We start from the raw sequence: 21,665 nt of genomic DNA, 5'->3' as shown, positions 1-21,665 counted from the left end.
ATATATTCAGTTTTAGTAAAAAAAAAAAAAAAAACATAATGAAACGAATAAAGTATTTACCGAATCCCCAACAGAGAAAAGCCAGTGCGCAATAAACATTTTTTTAAAGGTTAAAATAACCTTTTTTAACTAAAAAAGAACATATTATATGTTTTAAACTTACGAATAATTTATTACAGACGTGTTTTTTTTCTTGGTAAGGTAGTAAACTTTGATGTTTATAATCTTGTGTTATTTTCTCTGGAATGTCAAAATCACTTCTCTATGTATAGAAAGAAATAGCCTAATCAGTACCCGGTTTTGTGAATTAGATCAATTTTTAATAAAATAAATACGTTTTCCAATATAGTGTAGTCACATGTACCGACTGGGATCGTTTAAAATCATGACGTGGATTGAAGTGTTTTCTCAACTAATATAAGTAGTCATGTTTTATGTTAATCACATTAACTGTATTTGAAATATGGTTCGGTTCTCGAGTTGCGTTTTGTGCCATCCAATGATGGTAGGAGGATTGTACGAGATGTCGAAGTACGATATGAGTTCATAAGATGAATACGGATACAACTGTTTTTGTTATTACAATCGTAGAATGAAAAAAGTAATACATTTATAATCCGGCTGATTCTTTACTTTTTTATGCCTATTCTTAATATCACTTTTTTGTTCTGTACCATTCAAATGTGTTAAAATAAATTTCAAATTATTAAAATTACAGTAATAGTTCAAGAAAAATCAATAAATACGGGTGTAATAAAAAAAAAACTGCGGGATATATGGAAATCGTTTTAATTGTATTTTCTTGATTAAAACCTTCATTAAAGACATGAATTTTTAATTTCCTTTATTAAACTTCCCTCTATTTTATTGATAATCTGACAAAAATTGATTTATTATTCTTGGCATATTAAATAAAAAAGGTCGTCCTAGAGACACTTTTATGTTTGATTAATAAAATTGCAAGAGCAATTTTAAGACCGTTAAAAAGTGTAATTTTAAAAATCTTTGGAAAATTAATTTGATGAGAACGATATAAAACCGAATCATTAGACGGGAAGTCGAAAATTTATATTTAATTTAGTAATTTCAAGCAAGTAAGAGATTTATAGAAATGAATTAACAGTATAAAAGTACCTTAAATTTGCAATAGAATTTTTACAATAAAAAATTATTTTTTTGCTATCTATAGAAATCTTTCTTTAATAGATTTATCTAAAAAGAAAATGTAAACAAAAGGATATTGTGCTAAAACTATTGTACTACAGTTGTATTGTTTAGGAAGTTTAACTATTATTTTGAATTTTTAAATAATAAGAAAACCGCACGTTTGAAAAATTCACTTACCGTTACTGTAACAGTAAAATATATTTAATATTAATTCTTTAAAATCGTTATTAAAGAAAATATTTGGGATAATAAGCCATACATATCATTCTTAGATAGTAAACTAATCTGGTCACAAGGTCATCAGATGAATGGTAAAACAGAAAGCTAGATTTGTAATTACGAAAAGAAATGACAATACAAAAAAAAAATATTAATAATTAAAATATATCCTTTTATATATATAAATTATATCGCTTTTTACAATATTTTCTTTAAAAACATAATTTCTTTAGTACATCTATTTCTAAAATTCCTTTATTGAAATACTGCAACCAAAATTTTCGTAACAGAAGAAATCGATCAGCCACATTACACACGGAACATTCTCTAAATGCAGTTGTTTGAGTATATTTGGGAATATTTGAGAATATTTTTATTTTATTAAATATAGCAATTCTGTTCACACTTTAATAAACCATCACTTTATCAAAATAAAATTATCTTAATAATATATATTTAACCGTGGAAGCAAGTTTCTTGTAGAGTAGATGTCCCCAACTGTTTTTCAACATTAAGTTGTCTAAATCTATCCTATTCTTGATTACCTCTAAGCTTCTATTTTGAAATCTTGATACTCCATTCTTAATACAAATAAATCGTTTGTTTATTAACAAACCTTACTTCTTTAGAAGTAAGGTTTGTTTACTTGTAAGAAGTAAACCTTACTTTACAGGGAACTAGCAGTTAATGATTTTAAAGAACAATTTAGATTCGGAGAAACAGTACAAGGTGAAAAGATAAAGATGCTACGATTTTCTGATGATATAGTAATTCTAGCCGAGAGTAAAAAGGATTTAGAAGAAACAATGAACGGCATAGATGAAGTCCTACGCAAGAACTATCGCATGAAAATAAACAAGAACAAAACAAAAGTAATTTTTTTTGTTAGATAGTAGAAATAATAAAGATGGACCACTGAATGTGAAAATAGGAGGAGAAAAGATTATGGAGGTAGAAGAATTTTGTTATTTGGGAAGTAGAATTACTAAAGATGGACGAAGCAGGAGCTATATAAAATGCCGAATAGCACAAGCGAAACGAGCCTTCAGTAAGAAATATAATTTGTTTACATCAAAAATTAATTTAAATGTCAGGAAAAGATTTTTGAAAGTATATGTTTGGAGTGTCGCTTTATATGGAAGTGAAACTTGGATAATCGGAGTATCTGAGAAGAAAAGATTAGAAGCTTTTGAAATGTGGTGCTATAGGAGAATGTTAAAAATCAGATGGTTGGATAAAGTGACAAATGAAGAGGTATTGCGGCAAATAGATGAAGAAAGAAGCATTTGGAAAAATATAGTTAAAAGAAGAGACAGACTTATAGGCCACATACTAAGGCATCCTGGAATAGTCGCTTTAATATTGGAAGGACAGGTAGAAGGAAAAAATTGTGTAGGCAGTCCCCATTTGGAATATGTAAAACAAATTGTTAGGGATGTAGGATATAGAGGGTATACTGAAATGAAACGACTACCACTAGATAGGGAATCTTGGAGAGCTGCATCAAACCAGTCAAATAACTGAAGACAAGAAAAAAAAACTTCTAAAGACTTCTATTAAAACCCTCTTACAAAATGTATCTATAATTTTCTGTAATTTATCTCCCTCAGTTGCAAACATCAGTAATGTCTACACATGCTAAAGATTTTTAAAAACTCCTGTAATCCTAATCCCTTCTACAGAATTCTTAAAATGTCTGTTTTAAATCTTTTGAAAGACTTGGATCTTTCAAAACCAAGCAATTAAGAACAAAATTAACGGATATCCGTGCTTTATATTAGTGTTTGTTTTAAAACTTTTTGGTGTTACTAATATAACAAACGTACTCGCTTGTTTTCCTGCACTTTTTGAAACGGCTATCCTTTTAGAGGATACAATATTCTGAGAGTTTATAAAAAGTACGAATATATGGCAAACCACTGTATCGAAAAAAACACACTTTAATAAACCATCACTTTATCAAAATAAAATTATCTTAATAATATATATTTAACATTTAGGCCCCATATCAACAAAACTTGTATTAAGTTTTTTATTTAATCTATCCTTTATAAATTATTTAATTATCTATTGCACACAATTCTTCGTGAATCCATAAATTATTTTTGTGCGTCGTATCGTTCCATCCAAAATGTCAGCCTATTAATTAGAATTTTAATAAGATATTTACCAATCACATTACAGAAAGATATTCATCAATAATTAGATATTATACAGAAAGCTCCTTCTTATGTAGCGGGAATGTTATAGAAGTTTTTAAACATTCGGATATTATACTAGTTTCGTGAATTTTGTGTATGAATCCAATGATTTTTTCCAGAAAAACCGGAGAAGCATATTTGTACAACTCATAATTTTAGTTCAATGGTTTTGTTTAAAGGTTTTGACTTAGTCCACTTCATTGTTAACAAATAAATGCTTATAAAAGTAATGAAAACTGATTTGTACCTCCTTTAGGCTATTATAATTAATTATAAAAAACTGTTGCGCACATTACATAGGCCATAAATATATAAGGAAATCCCTTTTTAAGTGAATAGTGTTCATACTCCTCATACCTCACACCATTAAAAAAAAAATCATTTTTACCCCTCCTCCACCATGCGACCAAAAGTAATACCGTACCTTTCTTCGAAAAGTCTGTAGAAAATTACGTTGTTACATGAGGTAAAGATATTTTGAAAATGTAATGAAACATTATTTAAGCATTGTTTACTGTTAACTATATTTAAAGTATTTTAAACGTTGTACAAGAAATAGCTACACATATATGGACGAAGTTAGGCAAAAATGGATTAAACTTTTACTAGTAAAAGATACGATAAAAATACAGTGATTAGGATCTTTGCCATTTCATATATAACGTGTTGGATGCGCGGGTCTTAGTGTCGCAATACTTAGTTTTGTCCTCAAAGGGTAACAACAGAACTGTCCATACAGGTGATTGAATTTTGACAAAAACGTTTTTCATGATATTTACACTAGTGACATCTGAATTAACATGTAAAAAAATACACTATTTTCACTACTAAATTTTCAAATTTAGTAGTTTTCATCACTAAATTCACAAATTTTTGTTGAAGATTTATTCAAAATTCTTCTTTAATGTGTTTAGTCTAGTCTTTATTGTGTGACCGTAACGGCTCGATATTCGTAGTTATGCATAAATTATCGAAAATATGTGGCAGTCCTACAGATAGGCGTAAGTTAATTTACTATAATAGTGGTAATATATTTTTCTGAGTTTATTTTTAAAAGAATGAGATAGGTTTTTTATGAAGGATTTTGCAATATGATTTTAACAACAATTTAAATAAATTTGTTGTCGCCTTCGTTGTTGTTATGTAACTTCATGATATTGTAATCTTCAACATCGAGAAAATTCTTCGTTCCAGGACATTCTTCAACTTTCAACACAAATCAATCTTCTGTTCTTCAAGAAACAACCTCGACTACCGTCCTCTTCTTTTTTTTAAATTATTACATAAATCTTTTCCAAACAAAACTATTTAAATTTTAACAACATAGTTATTTATTTATTTTTTTTAGTACATCATTGGTTTAACCTCCCCCGGAGTTGGATTCGCAATTAAGCATGTACTCCGCTCCAGGGGGTGCCATCGCCTCAAACTACCTCGTCAGGAACTAAAGTTACCCCCAGGTAGACGGTACCCAACCCACCGGATTGGTCTAGTGTTGAACGCGTCTTCGCAAATAAGCTGATTTCGAAGTCGAGAGTTCCAACGTTCAAATCCTAGAAAAGGCAGTTAGTTACTTTTATACGGATTTGAATACTAGATCGTGGATACCGGTGTTCTTTGATGGTTGGGTTTCAATTAACCACACATCTCAGAAATGGTCGACCTGAGACTGTATAATACTAAACTTCACGTACATTCATACATATTATCCTCGGAAGTAATACCTGACGGTGACGCCCGGAGGCTAAACAGGAAAAAAAAGGTAGCCGGAACCCGGTCTTTTAAATATACGCCATCGCTCTAATGATGGGACCCCAAGGGACTCCGGTCTTGACGCCACGCCTAAAATTGGGGAACCCCAAAGCGATCCCCCACCGGGACTACAGTCTTACTTTGCCCCCCCCCCCCATGTTGAAGACACAAGTGAGTCCCTGTCCAATCAATGAGAGTGAGACACATAAGCGTCTCACCCCTCCTGGACGGGTCTGTCCCAACCTTAGGTCCTCCACAAGCAAACTCATATTTTGCTGCTGGCTCTGCATCCCTGATCCCCACTCAAGTGAATGCCCGCCGAGTGCTGCATAGCGAACATTTAGCCTCCGTTTGGCAGTCCTTCCGGAGGTGCCCTTCAGATCCACAATTAAAACAACGCCCCCTTTTTTTCGGGGCCGCTGCAGGACTCTTCCCTATGTCCTATGCCTCAGCACCGATAACATCGTTCCTCGGCGCACCTCCTGAAAACTCGACAAGATACCCTTCCTACACGAAGTCGGCCAACCTTTAGCAGTTCCTCGGCCAGCAGTGGCGGTACCGCCACCGTTGCCACTTTAGTTTCCCCATACGACGGCCTCAGGGAGAGGACATCAATAGTGACCAAATCCCTAGCAGTCTTCCTCATGTCACGTAACAATTCCTTCTCAAGGTAAGGGCGTCGACGTCATTTATCAGCAAATGGACTCGCCGAACGCCCATACCAACTGACTTTGGTACTTCCACCTTTTTTTTCTGTTTAACCTCCGGGGCCGCAGTTAAGCATTACTGTACAGAGGATGAGATGAATGATTTGTAGCGTGTGTGAAAAATGGCATGTCTGACCGGGATTCGAACCCGGGACCTCCGGGTGAAAGGCCGAGACGCTACCACTCGCGCCACGGAGGCCGGCGAGTACTTCCACCTTGTCCAGTATTTGTTGTCTCAACAGCAACGTCACCAGTATCCTGAACTCTTAGTGGATGTCCTCTCCCTGATCCCTAAGTGCCGAAAGAATGTTGGTCTCTCCCGGCGACATGGTATCCCTCACTGTCCAGAGAAGATCCTCGTACGACCGTCCCGCCCCTTCACCACGACCGTCACGGTTGGGGCCCCTCCCCGGTTTTCTCACCGGAACCCGACTTCCCGTAATAGCCAACGAAGTCATATCTATGTGTACCCGGAGCGTAGTTGAATTCCTCCTAGCCATATTCTCGGCCACCTTATGGTGGTGGAGTCCCACCCTCCCTTGAGGACCACAAAAACAAACGTTGAGGTTGGCCACAACTATCCGAGTTGACTCCTCCATACGGGTGGAATAATAATATTAATTATTATTATTATTGTCAGTTAAATAAACTTTCTTGTAAAATTAGAGCTTGTCTGAATAGATGTTATTACTTAAAAAATGTTATCCCACGTAAACCTCTTTTACTTTACTAAAATCGTAATGGAATCTTTAATAAAATTCTGTGTGGAGGTACGAGGTTTGGCAGCTGATTCGCATTTAAAAGTTATAACTAAACTTCAATCAAAAAAGAGCGCTTAAAGTGGTTTCAGGCTTTTCGTCAAACAACCCAAATTTAAATCTTTATAAGTTTTGTAATATGCTGATTTCTCTAGGTTACCATTATTTCTCCCTTTGTAAATAATTTTTTCAAAATAATAACTACTTAGTAAAACGCAATGTACCCCTTCATTTGCGACATAAAAAAATGTATATGGTACCAAATTATTTTAATTTATATGGTAGAAGACATTAAAATTCTAAATTGCAACCATGTTTAATAAATTGCTTTCTATATTTTAGAAATTAGAGTAAATAAAAATAAAATATTTGAAAAATAAGTTTTTAATTGTTTATTACCGGGAACTTCTTAATAGTTATCTTTCCTTTTATTATAAAACATTTTTTGTTCTATGTTATTAATTAATATATTATTTAGTATAATTATGTATCAAGTACGTATTATACATAATATTTCGATATTTAATATTTTTATACTATATATTGTATATACATTCGTACATTTAAATTTTTTTTTTTTAATAAAATGTGTGATCTACGTACTATTTATTTTTTATTTTTTATAATATAATCTTTTAATATTAATATAAAATACTATATAATCTATAATACACAAGAACAGTCTAAATTAGTATTTAACATAGTTAATATTTTATTTTTAATATGGTTTTACTATGTATTTGTTTTTTTTGTTTTGGTATATTTAGTATATATTATAATCGTTATTTTTGTTTTTGTTATAAATGTGTGATCTACGTATCTCGTAGATCTTATTTACTTTTTACATTATAATATGTGATCTATAATACACAAGAACAGTCTAAATTTAGAAGTATTCATGTAGTTATCTTTACGTAAACCTTTTTTTCAAAATTAATTTAAGCATAAAATATTTATTTTTTTTTTTTTACTGAAATCTATTTAATATAATTATAGCTATATAATATATATAATTATTATTAGCTGAAAATTATTTTGTACCTAATGTAAAAATATATATACATTTAAATATAATAAAATTTGATTTATTAATAAGTATTTAGCATTAGACACTTACGTAAATAAAAAGGAAATATCTCATTTTAATTACAGTAGTGAAAAATAGAAATAAAGTGTCTGACATTCTCAGGCATAGAAGTGCACAGGACACTGATTAATTGAGTTGTTTATGTTTGATATTTGAGCTAAAATTACTTGATTTGAGCTAAAACCGAATATAAAGGTGAATTTTGTGAACTTGATTTTTGTCGCGTAGCCGTTTTTAACCGTTCTTTTTGTACTGTGTTTTATTCTATTACCGTTGGATATGCGTGTCAGTTTAGGTAAAGATAGGATTTTGTTTCATTACAGCGTGCAGAGTAAAAAAATTAAGCGCTGTTTTAACAACTAATTATTTTCCTTGATAATAATAATTTAGAGTGGTACAAATTTTCCTGCTGTATGCTTAGAAACTTGTAACATTTTACTAGGTTGCCTTTATCTACTATTCAAATTAGTTAGTTATTGTTTCTATTTTTACTTCTACTATTGCTCCGATAAAGAAAATTATTAAGTGATAAAGCAATTTTGCTTTCGATTAGCCTATAGTAATAAATTTATAACATTTCAATTTTCCAAATTACAGGAAACATTTATCGTATATCCTTTATTTGCTTTATCACTTAACGCGATATAATAACTTAAGTTTAAAATAATTGATAATAGATATCCGGTGATTGTTATGGACGTATTTAGTTGACAAGTTTTTGTTTACGATGTCTTAATATGTTGACTTTCATTAACACTAGTAACGTTGTTTTTGTTCTCCGCTGTTGTAGTGAGCTTATAACTGTCTACATGCGAACGAATTGTTCTGGCACACTGCACCAAGGTTAGAATAAGTATTGATATTTTCACTTGGTTAATTTTAATTTTATATACTTTTTCTTAACATATTGTCCAATTTTTTTTCATTTTTAACGTTGCGTTAAATATTAATTTATACTGCAGTTTATTCTAAGATGAATGTTTAGTTTTTGTAACAATTTAAACTTTTCAATTCGGTTTTTATGTTCGGTTTTCAATTGTTATTTTTAATTGTTATTTTAGTGATTTAAAATGAAGTGGTTTCATTTTCAACGTAAAATATATTGCTATTATTTGAATATGTTTTCATATGCTCTGATATGTAAATAGAATAATTAAAATTAATCTAAGAATAACGTTTTTATTTAATAAACTTACTTTTATTATTTTGTGTAATTCTATTACAAATCTTTTTAACGAGAAAAAATATTATAATTTTGCTAAAAAGACACATACGTAAATCCACAAATTATTATTATTATTAAAGTACAATTTCAACTTCGAATTTCAAGTTGAAATAGTTCTGGATATTTTTACTTCATGTTAAATAAAAAAAGCAATTTTAGCTGAGTGCATAGTTCTGCCTTTGACCTAAGCTCAGTGTATTTGCGTTTGTGTAACGGAGGTGGTCTGTATAACGTCCCCCACAGGATAGCCACTGGGGTAATTCTATTAACTAAATGGATTACAAGTTAAGTTTCTCGCCTTATAATTGATATTTACCCTCCTAATTAAACAGATAACTTAAACTTTATTGTATACATAAGTATTTATTTATTAACTTCACTAAGCGTTTAGAATAAATATTACTACGAGTAATAGCAGCTGTTATATGTTGATTAAAGATGTTTATTCAAAAGAAGTATAACAACAAATAGCAAAGTGAATCTATCTTTCAAATAAATACGCCTAGAAATTTAAATAACAACATTGAATTGCGTTATTATAAATTTTAATTTCATTATTTATTTTGAGATATATTTTACGAGATTAACTTTTCTGTTTAAATTGTTTGTAGGTAAAGGAGATATTACTGTAGAACATATTGATATAACAACTGATCTTTATCAGTAAATCTTAACAAATATTTTTAATCTTTATCCGTGTGTACTTCAGATACGTTAAATAACAATGGTAGCGTCTCGGCCTTTCACCCGGAGGTCCTGGGTTCGAATCCCGGTCAGGCATGGCATTTTTCACACACGCTACAAAACATTCCTCTCATCCTCTGCGGAATAAATTGTTTGAATACGGACCCGGAGGTAAAAAAAAAAAAAAAAAAAAAAAAAAAAATGTATGAAAAACCGATCACAGGTTATTAAACGGCCGTTATCAACACATTTAGATAAATAATACTGGATGAAATTGCTGGAAGTAGAATCTAGCTCGTAGGTTTTGACCACTTGCAAATAAAGTGGAATGTTTTCTTTGCGATGGCAGATCACGGAGGGAATTAGGTAAAATGAGGACCGTTAAATTGTTCCATTTATGTTCAGATCAAAAAAATCTTTGCTTTTTTATTTAAAGTTTCTAACTGAGCATAGCTGAAACGAAATACTTTGTTATTATCATTGTAAAAAAAATGTTATATTGTGAAATAGAATTAATATTATTTACAGTTATTACTAATTTACGTATCTAATCATAATTCATTTGCAAGATTTATTCTTTACAAAAATTATTATCTTTTTATGCTAAAGTTCAAATTATAAAATACACTGCCAAATCGTCAAGTATGAAAATCTAGAAAAACAGTGTAACGTAGAGAAAAAAATACTAAAAAATGTTTGCAATTTTTTGTAGGTTTGTTTACATAATATCTTTGATTGTGTCTGTCATTTGACTAATATTTTCATATTAATTGTTTTACTCATTTTATGATTCAAAATTCATGATGAAGTGCTTTCCTTCCCGTTTTCTAGTCAATTTAAAACTCTGCAACAGATTTTATTAAGTAGAATGCCATCAAACAACACTGCTTCAGTATCTCCAGGTTGTAGTTCTTTTTATATATATATATTTATACACATACACACTCACAACTGCGTGTGAGTGCCGCACCACTTTCTTTTATTTAAATGTGATAGGTGTTTTTTTTTCATGTAATAATTTATTGTTGTTGAATTCAGAGGTAATTGCTTGAACAGTTATTCTTAATTGTGGATATAAAAAATATTTAGTTTCGCAAAATTGAAATACAGTGCAAGTTGAAACTAACAAACACAGGACTTAATGTTTTGTAGAAAGCATTTTTTTTTCATACAATTTTCGTTTCTGAAATCGCTAAAGAAATTTAAACTGATACTCAGTAGCACATCCAAACCGATTTTTAAAATACGTTTTGAATTGTCATTTGAATTTGGCTACTGTTTGTTTTTTAAATCGATTCTCTTCTAAATAAACCTTTTTTTCAAAGTAAACGTATATTCTTTCATCTGAAAAACTGTAAGATAACTTTCCATTTTTTATTCTACGTTAGAAGCGAAAAGAATCATATTATTGATTATGGAAAAAATATCCTAGGTTTATCCTTTCTGATGAGAAATCACTTTTTTTTTTGGCTTGATGATATCTCCACATAAACTTGTGCATGGGATATGGAAATGGAATTTTGTAGCGTATGAAAAATGCCATGCCTGACCGGGATTCGTATCCTGGACTTCTGGATGAAAGGCCGAGATGCTACCACTCCGCCACGGAGATTGGCCGAGTTGTATATATATATTTCTTAATCTAATGTGCATGTATTTATATTTCTTAATATAATGTGCACGGGGACTCCAAAACCTCCGCACTAAAAGAGACCCGGTCTCTGCAGGGCTGCTCCTTTCGGGGTGTCCCCGTTAGAGGCATTAGCGTAAAGATCGAGTCCCGGCTTCTGGGTTGGGGCCCAGGAACGATATAGTCGGGCCTGGTTATCCTACTGCGGAATTAGAGGCAGACAGGAGGAAAGATTCGACCGGCGGGCCGACCTGTCATGCCGGATATAGCTGGTAGGCTGGGAGGCCTGTTTGAGTATATGGACACGCCCCTGGGCTATGTTAAACTTAATTGTGGGTCCGACTTAGTGGTGAAGGAAGGAATAATATATAATGTGCATCAGTTAATATTTACTAATCGTTATGACTCCATTTTATTTAGTTATTTATTTACAGAAAGAATCGATCTGATTAATTTAATTCTTAAATTAAATTGATTTAATCTATACACAAAATCAACAATAAAAGACCGATCGCTATCTGATAGCTATTTAAAATTATTTTAGACTTAGATTTTTCTTTGTGAAAAATTTTAGATAATAATACATTAAACGGTTATCCTACTAAAAAAAAAAATTAGTAGGTATTTCTTCCATCGGTTGAAGGTTCTTGCTATCTCATCGTTCTTGAGATAAATTATTATTTAATCACATATAAAGGGTTGCGGTGGGCAGTCTTGACTTGAAGTTTGAGTAGTATAGACTGTTTTTCAGTAAAATTTCACTACCGACTGCGATTTTCTAAACGATCCGTCATAGTTTATAGTCATTTTTCATTTTTTACTTTTATATAATCTAATATTTTCAGTTAAACTGCTACCATCAATTTTTTTTTATTAATAATATTTTGATAAAATAGTTATATATTTTGTGCTTTAATTCTTCAGTATTTCTCGGTTATCATTGTTTAATAATCGAAATGATCTTCTAAATTAAAAAACCATTGGGGTTTTAAGAACAGTTTACATAAAATTTATCAGGTCTGTTTCCATAACTGTAGCATAAGTCTTATGGCTCTTCAAGCGCAAGAATTGAGACTGACTACTTTTAAGTCTCACTAATGAACTGTAATTCTTAAACTGTAGGACTGTAGACACACACTTAAAACCAACTGCTCGTTGAAATTTCAACGGATTTCAGATTTCAACGGAAATATCTATTTTGATCATCCCTGCTGAATCCATTTGACTAGTTTGAGCTTGACGTGTCATAAAAAACGTACATACGTATCTCGCATAACTCAAAAACGATTTGCCGTAGGATGTCGAAATTTTGGATTTACAAATGTTTGAATGCACAACCAGATGTTACATCTGGTTGTGCATTTCCCCTTTTGATTGCAATGGACTGAACCAAACGTGTCCAAAAATGGCCAAAATTCAAAAAAATTGGATTTTGGATTTTAACTGCAGTAATAAGCTCTCATTGAAAGCTTTTCAACGATATATCATAAGTGGTACCTATTTTCATTGGTTCCAGATTTATAGCCAAATAAAATTTTAACTGACAAACCAGAAAAACAAACCAACATACTTGGCGTTTATAGACCTAGAAAAGGCATTCGATAACGTAGACTGGAATAAGATGTTCAGCATTTTAAAAAAATTAGGGTTCAAATACAGAGATAGAAGAACAATTGCTAACATGTACAGGAACCAAACAGCAACAGTAATAATTGAAGAACATAAGAAAGAAGCCGTAATAAGAAAGGGAGTCCGACAAGGATGTTCCCTATCTCCGTTACTTTTTAATCTTTACATGGAACTAGCAGTTAATGATGTTAAAGAACAATTTATATTCGGAGTAACAGTACAAGGTGAAAAGATAAAGATGCTACGATTTTCTGATGATATAGTAATTCTAGCCGAGAGTAAAAAGGATTTAGAAGAAACAATGAACGGCATAGATGAAGTCCTACGCAAGAACTATCGCATGAAAATAAACAAGAACAAAACACAAGTAATGAAATGTAGTAGAAATAACAAAGATGGACCACTGAATGTGAAAATAGGAGGAGAAAAGATTAGAAGCTTTTGAAATGTGGTGCTATAGGAGAATGTTAAAAATCAGATGGGTGGATAAAGTGACAAATGAAGAGGTATTGCGACAAATACTTGAAGAAAGAAGCATTTGGAAAATTATAGTTAAAAGAAGAGACAAGACTTATAGGCCACATACTAAGGCCTCCTGGAATAGTCGCTTTAATATTGGAAGGACAGGTAGAAGGAAAAAATTGTGTAGGCAGGCCACCTTTAGAATACGTAAAACAAATTGTTAGGGATGTAGGATGTAAAGGGTATACTGAAATGAAACGAGTAGCACTAGATAGGGAATCTTGGAGAGCTGCATCAAACCAGTCAAATGACTGAAGACAACAAAAAAAAAGGGTATATAGCCCTTGTAAGAGCAAAATATTTCATTAATTAAAATTTTATTTGGCTACAACTCTGAAACCAATGAAAATAAGTACCACTTATGATATATCGTTGAAAAGTCCTCAATGAGGGCTTATTATTGGAGTTAAGAAAAACTTCAAAGTTCAATTGTTTTGGGTTTTAAAAAAATCCAAAATTCAACATTTTACGCTTAATCGTTTTTGACTTATGCGAGATACATACGCACATACGTACATTCAGACGTCACGGCGAAAATAGTCAAATTGGATTCAGAGATGGTCAAATGAAAATTTCCGTTGAAATCTGATAACCGAAATTTTTCGCGATCACAATACTTCCTTTACTTCGTACAAGAATGTAAAAATCGAGATTTATAAATAACAGTTAATTATTTTAATTGGTCCCAAATTATTTTTATTGGTAACTGGTCCCCGGTTATTGAATTCACTGCTGTGACAATTCGATTTCGCAGATTTTGAAGAGTAACAGGTTTAATTGGTAAACCCACCGGGTTGATCTAGCAGTTAACTCGTCGTCGCAAATCAGCTGATGTCGAACTCGAGAGTTCTAAGGTTCAATGCTAGCAAAGGCAATAATAACGTTTTTACGGATTTGAATACTAGATAGTGGATACCAGTGTTCTTTGGTGATTGAGATTCAATTAACCAAACATTTCAGGATTGGTCGACCTGAGATTGTACAAGACTACACTTCATTTACATTCATACATATCATTCTCATTCATCCTCTGAGGTAATACCTTACGGTAGTTCGGGAGGCTAAACAGAAAAGATTATAACCCTGAAGTAAAATGTTACACACATATATGTATGTATATATATATATATATATTGTTGCTGTTTATATTCTAATGTCGACAATTTACAAAACAGAATTTTAAACGAGTGTTCTGGTCTAAAGTAATAAACCCATTTGCTATTTAAAAATTAAATTATCTATTTAAAAATTAGAGATAAAACATTTCATTTAATAGAACGTAATGATATTAAAAAAAAATGTATAAACAAATACGAATAATACACGTGTAATGACACGCTTATAATAAATTATATTATGAAAAACAAGTTTAAATTTAATATTATATTATAATACAATACGAATAGGATAGGGCAGCTTACAATTTAATATCAACGCATGCATCACTTTATATTAAATGACTGAAAATAATGACGTGATTTTAATAATTAATTAAAGTTCCGATGTTTAATATAAACGAGGTCATAGTTTTAAATTGACTTTTATTCAAAATCAGTAAAATATCTTTAATAATTAAAAATAAATGTTTTTATTTTTATGTAAAATATTTATTTTTCAAACCGAATGTATTATCCAATTTTAAGGGGTTGTAAATGGGTACCCCCCCCCCCCACCACAAATTACTAAATAGTTTATTTCATTATATTTTTGGACAATCTAATGTTTTAGGCAGATTTCATAAGAAAGCTACCTATTGTAACAGGTACCATGATTCGACTTCCAGAAAATTTCGACATATCTTCGCGTTTCACATACCCCAGACACCAAAACCAGCGTCAGCTCAAAAGTTTACATACATATACATATGTATTTCACTTTCTTGTGGACACAATAACTGCCGTAATTTTGCGCCAATCACTTACAAATCGTTCCTTAAAAATAACTCCTCAGAAAATCTCGATCGAGTTCGTTAATGGCCAAAATCGGACCATGGAATTGGTAATGGGGGACTTTTTCGAAAAAACAAAGCTTTTTCGAAAAAAACAAAATATCGCCGCTATAACTTTCTTATTAAATAAAATATTGAATTCGTTTAAAGTTCCTACGATTCTTTGGATAAGGGCCTAAAACTTATGTAAGTAATTTTTTTTTATATCACCAACCATTTGGCCTAGGGGGTGGAAAAAATGGGTTTGTTATAAATGTTTTTATAATATTTTTGAGCTATTTTGTTTAAACTAATTAATCTGTTTCTAATCGCTGAAACGTCTATTTTGATTAATCTGTAAAATGAAGATGATTTCCAGTGAAAACTTGAAAGTTGTTTATTTTTAAACTTTTTTTAAAATCGACACTTATACGCCTATCTTACATGAAAACAGATTTCCAGTTAAATCGTTTAACGACGAGTTAAAGACACCTGAAACACCTGAATTTGTATTAAAATACAAATATTTGGTTTGATTTTGAGATGTTTCTATTTTTCGGTATTCATTGTTAGACTAATATTTTATAAAAAAAGATAATTTTTTTTTTAATTTGGGTACAGTATCAACTGGAAGAATATAATCTGCAAATTAATGAATTAAACCACGGTTGTTTATGTGGCTGTTTGGAAATTCAGGCTGTCAAAATAGTGAAAAAAATTTGCTATATTTTCAAAAACCTTTTACCCCCAAAAAATCAGAAAAATCACGATTCACTTTTTTTATAGACTATCCACAGCAATATTCTGCCGTAATTCCTGATTAGAAAAAAGATAAAAGTTAGAAATTTTTCATTTTTGAAGAGCTAAGAAAACCATCTGTCATTACACGATGATTGTGAATTGCCAGAAATATATTTTTTTAAACTCCTGTTTATAGAAACAAATTTTGATCTTAATAATATTTATTTTTTATTTTTCAACTTTTTTCTACATAATGTTGTACACATGTGATAAAATATAAACTGTAACAGTTAAATATAATCACAAAGCTGATGTAGGTAGATTAGACTTTTATTTGTTTATTTATAAGTAGGTTGTAAAATGGAACTTTTATTCTGTAAACAATAAAGACGTGTTACGGAATACGAATAACGACGCTTTTTATTAAGACTATTAGAAAAAGCGTAGTAGACGTGGAATGGTGGCGTCTGATATTAAGTCAGTAACATAATGTATATTTGAACTATTAGTCGTAAAATGTAGCGAAAGCGCATAATTATACACTACTTACTGTAATAATATTTTTGTAACAGACATTAAAATAATCCTTTTCAAATAATTATTATTTCCAACTGTACAAAAAAAAATTAATATCGATTTTATGGTTAATAATTTATTTTTCAGTACTTTTATATGTTTATACGTTTATATTACCTGTCGTAACTATCAGTGGTTAATTTAAAGTAGCTGATAGTTAATTTTTCTATAGAGGAAATAAGACTAGAATTTATGACTGTTATTCCAACTAATGGGATTTCAAAAAACTATGTAAACCGGTTATGACAGCGTTTAAACAAATACCATCTTTCGACCTGTAAAGGCCGACCGTTCTAAAATTAGTAGATAACTTTATTTCTTATTCGTCTTCAACCTTTTAACACGTTTAATGTTCCTCGTTCTTTTCTATTTTGTTCCGATTTTTAGCCTCAACATATCTCTTTAACACCTCTTCAACATATCACCTCCTCAATTACCTTTTCATACATTCTAATCTGTCTTTTTTTTCAAATAACAGACTATAACTCTAAGAATTAAAACATTTTCATTCTTAGAGTTCAAGCTATTTTTTGGGAAAATTCCAATAAAACCTTCAACTGGTTAAGAAAAAATGTAATTGATGTTAGAAACTTGAATGAAAACCTCTTTAATTGAATTCTAAAAATATGCACAATTACCCAGCTTCTCCGATTTAGCATCTGAAAATATCTAGCATCTTATTTCTATTTAGCATCTTATTTAGAATCTGAAAATCAATCCTGTAAAAAGAAAAATTTTAAATGGTTTTATTTAAAAACATTTTAATTAAACCCCGCTAATAAATGTCCCTACATTCACCAGTCCGACTAGATTCAGAATTTGATTCTGAAGCCGCTTTTCAAACTTCTGTAAGCTTGTTGATTTAAATCTGTAAGGACATAGTTAACTAGGCAATGTTAAAAATTACCTAGATATTCGTGGCACTACATTGGAAAAAATTTCTAAAAGAATGTAATTTTACAGACACGGTAAGAACTTGTTTTCAAATTATGAAAATTAAATAAGAGCAATTGAAATGTAAAATTAATGAATTAAGTGATTTTGCTAAATTAGGGCCATTAAAATTGTGTTGCAGTTCTCTCGAGATTCAATCATTTTTTTAAATTATTTTATAATTAACGTAAAGACTGAGACCAGATTCTGGCCTTCTCTACTTATGATGGCCATCCAACGGTCATGCATCTGGACGTTCATTTGGAAAATGACCAGCGAATACTTTAATCCCAATAACGTGAGAGCATGCTAAAAACCCACGATAGCCACTCTTTTTTTTCAACTTTATGTTCATTTTTCAAGTTGTGTGGGGAAGACCATTCATTTGTTTGTTAGATACCATAAACAAAATTGGTACAGGCGACCTAATTTAATAAGACTCGCTCCCGAAAATGCTCAGTCATCCTCAACAATAACAAGCAATTTTACATTATATGCTTACTAGAAAAACTATGAGCCAATCTTTTTCCGTTGCTTTCTTTATTAAGCTGAATCTGCTGTTGTACATCTATAAGTCAAGCCTTCCGAATTGCAAGTGACAATCAGCCCTACCAGTTATGTCAGAGGGAAGTGATGTCAGAGGGACTGACTTAAAAGGGGCTGCCCAGTAGACATCGAAATCTTTTAACTACTTTAACTAGTCTCAGCTGATTTAATCAAATCGAAGGAATGAAAACACTATGATGACGTATAAATCAATAAAGAACATTCGCTTTCCTTTGGAAAATCATTTATTATAGAGTATACATCGTCTCGGCTCTGTGAGGAAAGACACTAATTAATTTTTTAACGTTAAAATGCATTAGATTATAATTTTCTTAGAAACTATTGTAAATTAGGTTATTTGGTTATTATTATTTTTCTTCTTTTTTTGAATTAAACTGGCAAGAACTAACTACGGGGAAGACCCGGCTGGCATCCGCTCTCGCATAAAAACTTCAAGCCGGGACCGTTGAGACTTGGCTCTTCGTTACGGGTCTCCTCTGTGTTTTTCCTTCACCCTGTCTTCCTCTACGTCATATGTTATAGGGACGGGCCTTTCTCCCGTCGCTCTTCCAAGCATCCATCCTCCTTCTTCGTTGGAAGAACAGTGTGTGTGTGTGTGCAGCTTGCAACTGCCGTCCAATTGTCTCTGTTACGCAACATTATCTCGATCACGTTAGCAGGACTGAAGCTGCCTATCATGTCTTCAGGATCTTGTCTTTCGTCTTGCCAACGCCTGCACGTAAAAAAATGAGTGTTCTGTATCGTTTCTCTCTTCTCAGCAGTATTTGCAGCGCAATGATCGAATTTTCCTTATCTTGTGCAAATAGGCGCGTAATTAGCCACGGTTTGACAGAAACTGGGTGAGATGGAAGTCCACCTCCCGTGCTCTCGCTTAACTCACTGCTTGAAGTCCTTTAACAGTCTTGCAGTCCATCTGCCCCTTCCGTCCTCTTCTCATCTCTTCTGCCAACGTACTCGTGTTCTTTTCCGGGCTTCAGTTTTGGCCTCCTTCCTTCCTAGCTCCTACTAAGTGAGATGCCTCAGCCTTCTTTCCTTCGCTAGGAGGTCGACTGGGATCGCACCAGCAATCACAAGCACTGCTGTTTCCGACACTGTGCGCAATCCACAGACAACCCGTAGTGCTTCTGTGACCTTGAATTATTTTTGTTTTCTTTTCCCGATGTTCATCGCGTCTCCCCATATCTCTGTCCCGTTCAGGATGGACTGGGCAGTTGACAGAAGAAGCCTCCGTTTGGCAAGCCTAGGTCCCTTGACGTTCGACATGATTCGGCTGAGGGCTGCCACCGTCATCGAAGCTCTGTCCGCCGCCAACCAAAGGTGGTCCCAATATGAGAGCCTCCTGTCCAGCGTCAGTCCTAGGTATTTAACTTCCGTTTTGTCTGAATTTCCTCTTCTTGTACCTTCATGGGGATGGTGATATCAACATCCTTACTTATTAACCATACCATCTCCGACTTAGCGGTCGCGAGCTGCAGCCCATGCATGAGCCCACTCTGCGCATCACTTGGTTTAGCCTCATCTGGATAAGCTCCGTCGTGCGGTCGACTATCACCGCTGCGACATCATCGGCATACTCCACAGGAACGCTCCTTCGGGCATCTGTTCGCGTAATAAGCCATCGTACGCTAAATTCCAATGGTCAAGCCCCAGAACGCTCCGGCTGCAGAACCCCCCCCCCCATGAAACGCTCCGGCTGTGATCTGCTTTTGTCTTCCAGCTTCCGCCGTTTCGTATGTCAGATTGCGGTCCCGTAGGTAGTCTTGTAGTGCACGGAAGAGATAGTCCGGCACCCGAAAAGTGTTGTCTATGATGTGTAGCATATCTCTCAATCTAGCTGAGTTAAAGGCGTTTTTTTACGTCTAGGATCACGAAGAGAACCAAGGGTCTCGCGCCATGGCGTATATTCCTAGTAGTGAGGACTGCTTTTACTACCTCCTCTACTCCTCTACTACCACCACTGACGACTTTCTCTTTCTAAATTCGTACTGCCTGTCGGAAAGATCCCCAGCGACTTGTATGGCCGGCAAGAAGCGGGCCTTCAACAACTTTTCAAACAACTTTCCCGCTGTGTCCAGTCTATATGATGACGGGGATTTAGGTTCCCCTTTTTCCTTATCGATCAGGACCAGCCGTGCGGTTTTCCAGGACGTCCGGAATACTCCCGCCCATACATGCTCAGAAGCAGTTGTGGTGTCTAACCGCGACCGCTTTCATCACCTCCGCAGGTATTCCACCCGGCCCAGGAGCTTTTTTTCAGGAGTTTTTATACGATCTGGACGCTAAAAAGAGGAATTTCTTCTATTAACCTTATGTCTAATTGATCCTCAAGTTCCGCATGAGTCGGGAAAAGTGTGCCTACGATAAGCTCCATGTCACCTGCATCTTTGTCCGTGGCCTGTGTCAGTTTCCTAATTTTTCCCATCGCTATCCGATATGCCTTGCTCCAGGGGTCGTTGTTAACCTCTTCACAAAGGGTTTGTCAGCAGTGTTTTTTGCTTATTTTGATCGCATCTCGCATCCCTTTTCTATCAAACTGATACTCCGCAGTCCTTTGTCCAGCCTCCGGTCTATTTCGACCATTTTGAGAGAGGCGTCTCTGCCCGAGGCATTGTCCGCGTAATTCCGCTTTTTCCTCGGTCCACCAGTAAGCTGATCGCTTGCCGTTCCACCTTTTCTTCCTCGGCATAGAGACCTCGCAGGCACTCTTCATCAGTCGTATGATTGCGTCAGCGAAAGCTTGCGCTTCTTTTCTTGTTTTTCGGTCGGACCTTTCGGTTCAAATCATCGCAAGGCCATCGCTGATCTTTGCTTCTAGTCGCTCCACATCTAGTTTCTTGACAATCCATCCTATTCTACGTATTCCTCCTTGGCCTGTTGTTTCATTACAGATGTCGAAGATGACGTATTCATAGTCGCTTCTGTTTTCATCCTCGATCACCTTCATCCTCTCACTTTAGGTGCGAGGTTGAATCAGTCCCAGCCTTGCCAGAACGGGCGACCTCTCGTATTGGTTTCGGGAATACCCCATTTCACTGCTTTAGTGTTGAAATTTCCGGCTACTATAAAGCTGCCGTTCATTTTGTCTCTGATGTTATCCTCGAGATTTTTTATCCGATTTAGGTATTCGTTAATGGTGATATTTCATGAAAAGTAGTAGCTCACGTAAGTGATACCCCGCCTCTCATCCAAACGAAACCGTCGTAATACCTTCTGTCATCTATGCTGATCCTGTCTCGCTTCGGAACCCAGATTGATGATCTGCCTCCAGCATCCTTCAGCCATGTCGGTGGCTCATAGTTCCGATACTGCTCACTTATCAACAACACGTCCACCCCTCTTT

At 33.5% G+C, this 21,665-nt stretch overlaps 1 protein-coding gene across 2 annotated transcripts in view; it reads left to right on the top strand.

The window, feature by feature from the left end:
- LOC142329797 (dual 3',5'-cyclic-AMP and -GMP phosphodiesterase 11-like) overlaps positions 1-21,665 on the top strand; it is a 623,752-nt gene that overhangs the window by 119,665 nt on the left and 482,422 nt on the right. Inside the window, exon 1 of one of the 2 annotated variants that reach the window (XM_075374633.1) lies at positions 8,717-8,734. The exons of the other annotated variant lie outside the window; for it this stretch is intronic. The gene's annotated coding sequence lies outside the window, so the exon portion shown is untranslated. Of the gene's footprint in view, positions 1-8,716; positions 8,735-21,665 lie in introns of those variants that run through there. 2 annotated transcript variants of the gene reach the window in all.

The sequence above is a fragment of the Lycorma delicatula genome, chromosome 1 (genome assembly GCF_047948215.1).
Source record: "Lycorma delicatula isolate Av1 chromosome 1, ASM4794821v1, whole genome shotgun sequence".
In the NCBI taxonomy this organism is placed as follows: domain Eukaryota; kingdom Metazoa; phylum Arthropoda; class Insecta; order Hemiptera; family Fulgoridae; genus Lycorma; species Lycorma delicatula.
Note: the sequence above shows the minus strand (reverse complement) of the source record. Positions and strands in the feature narration are given on the sequence as shown.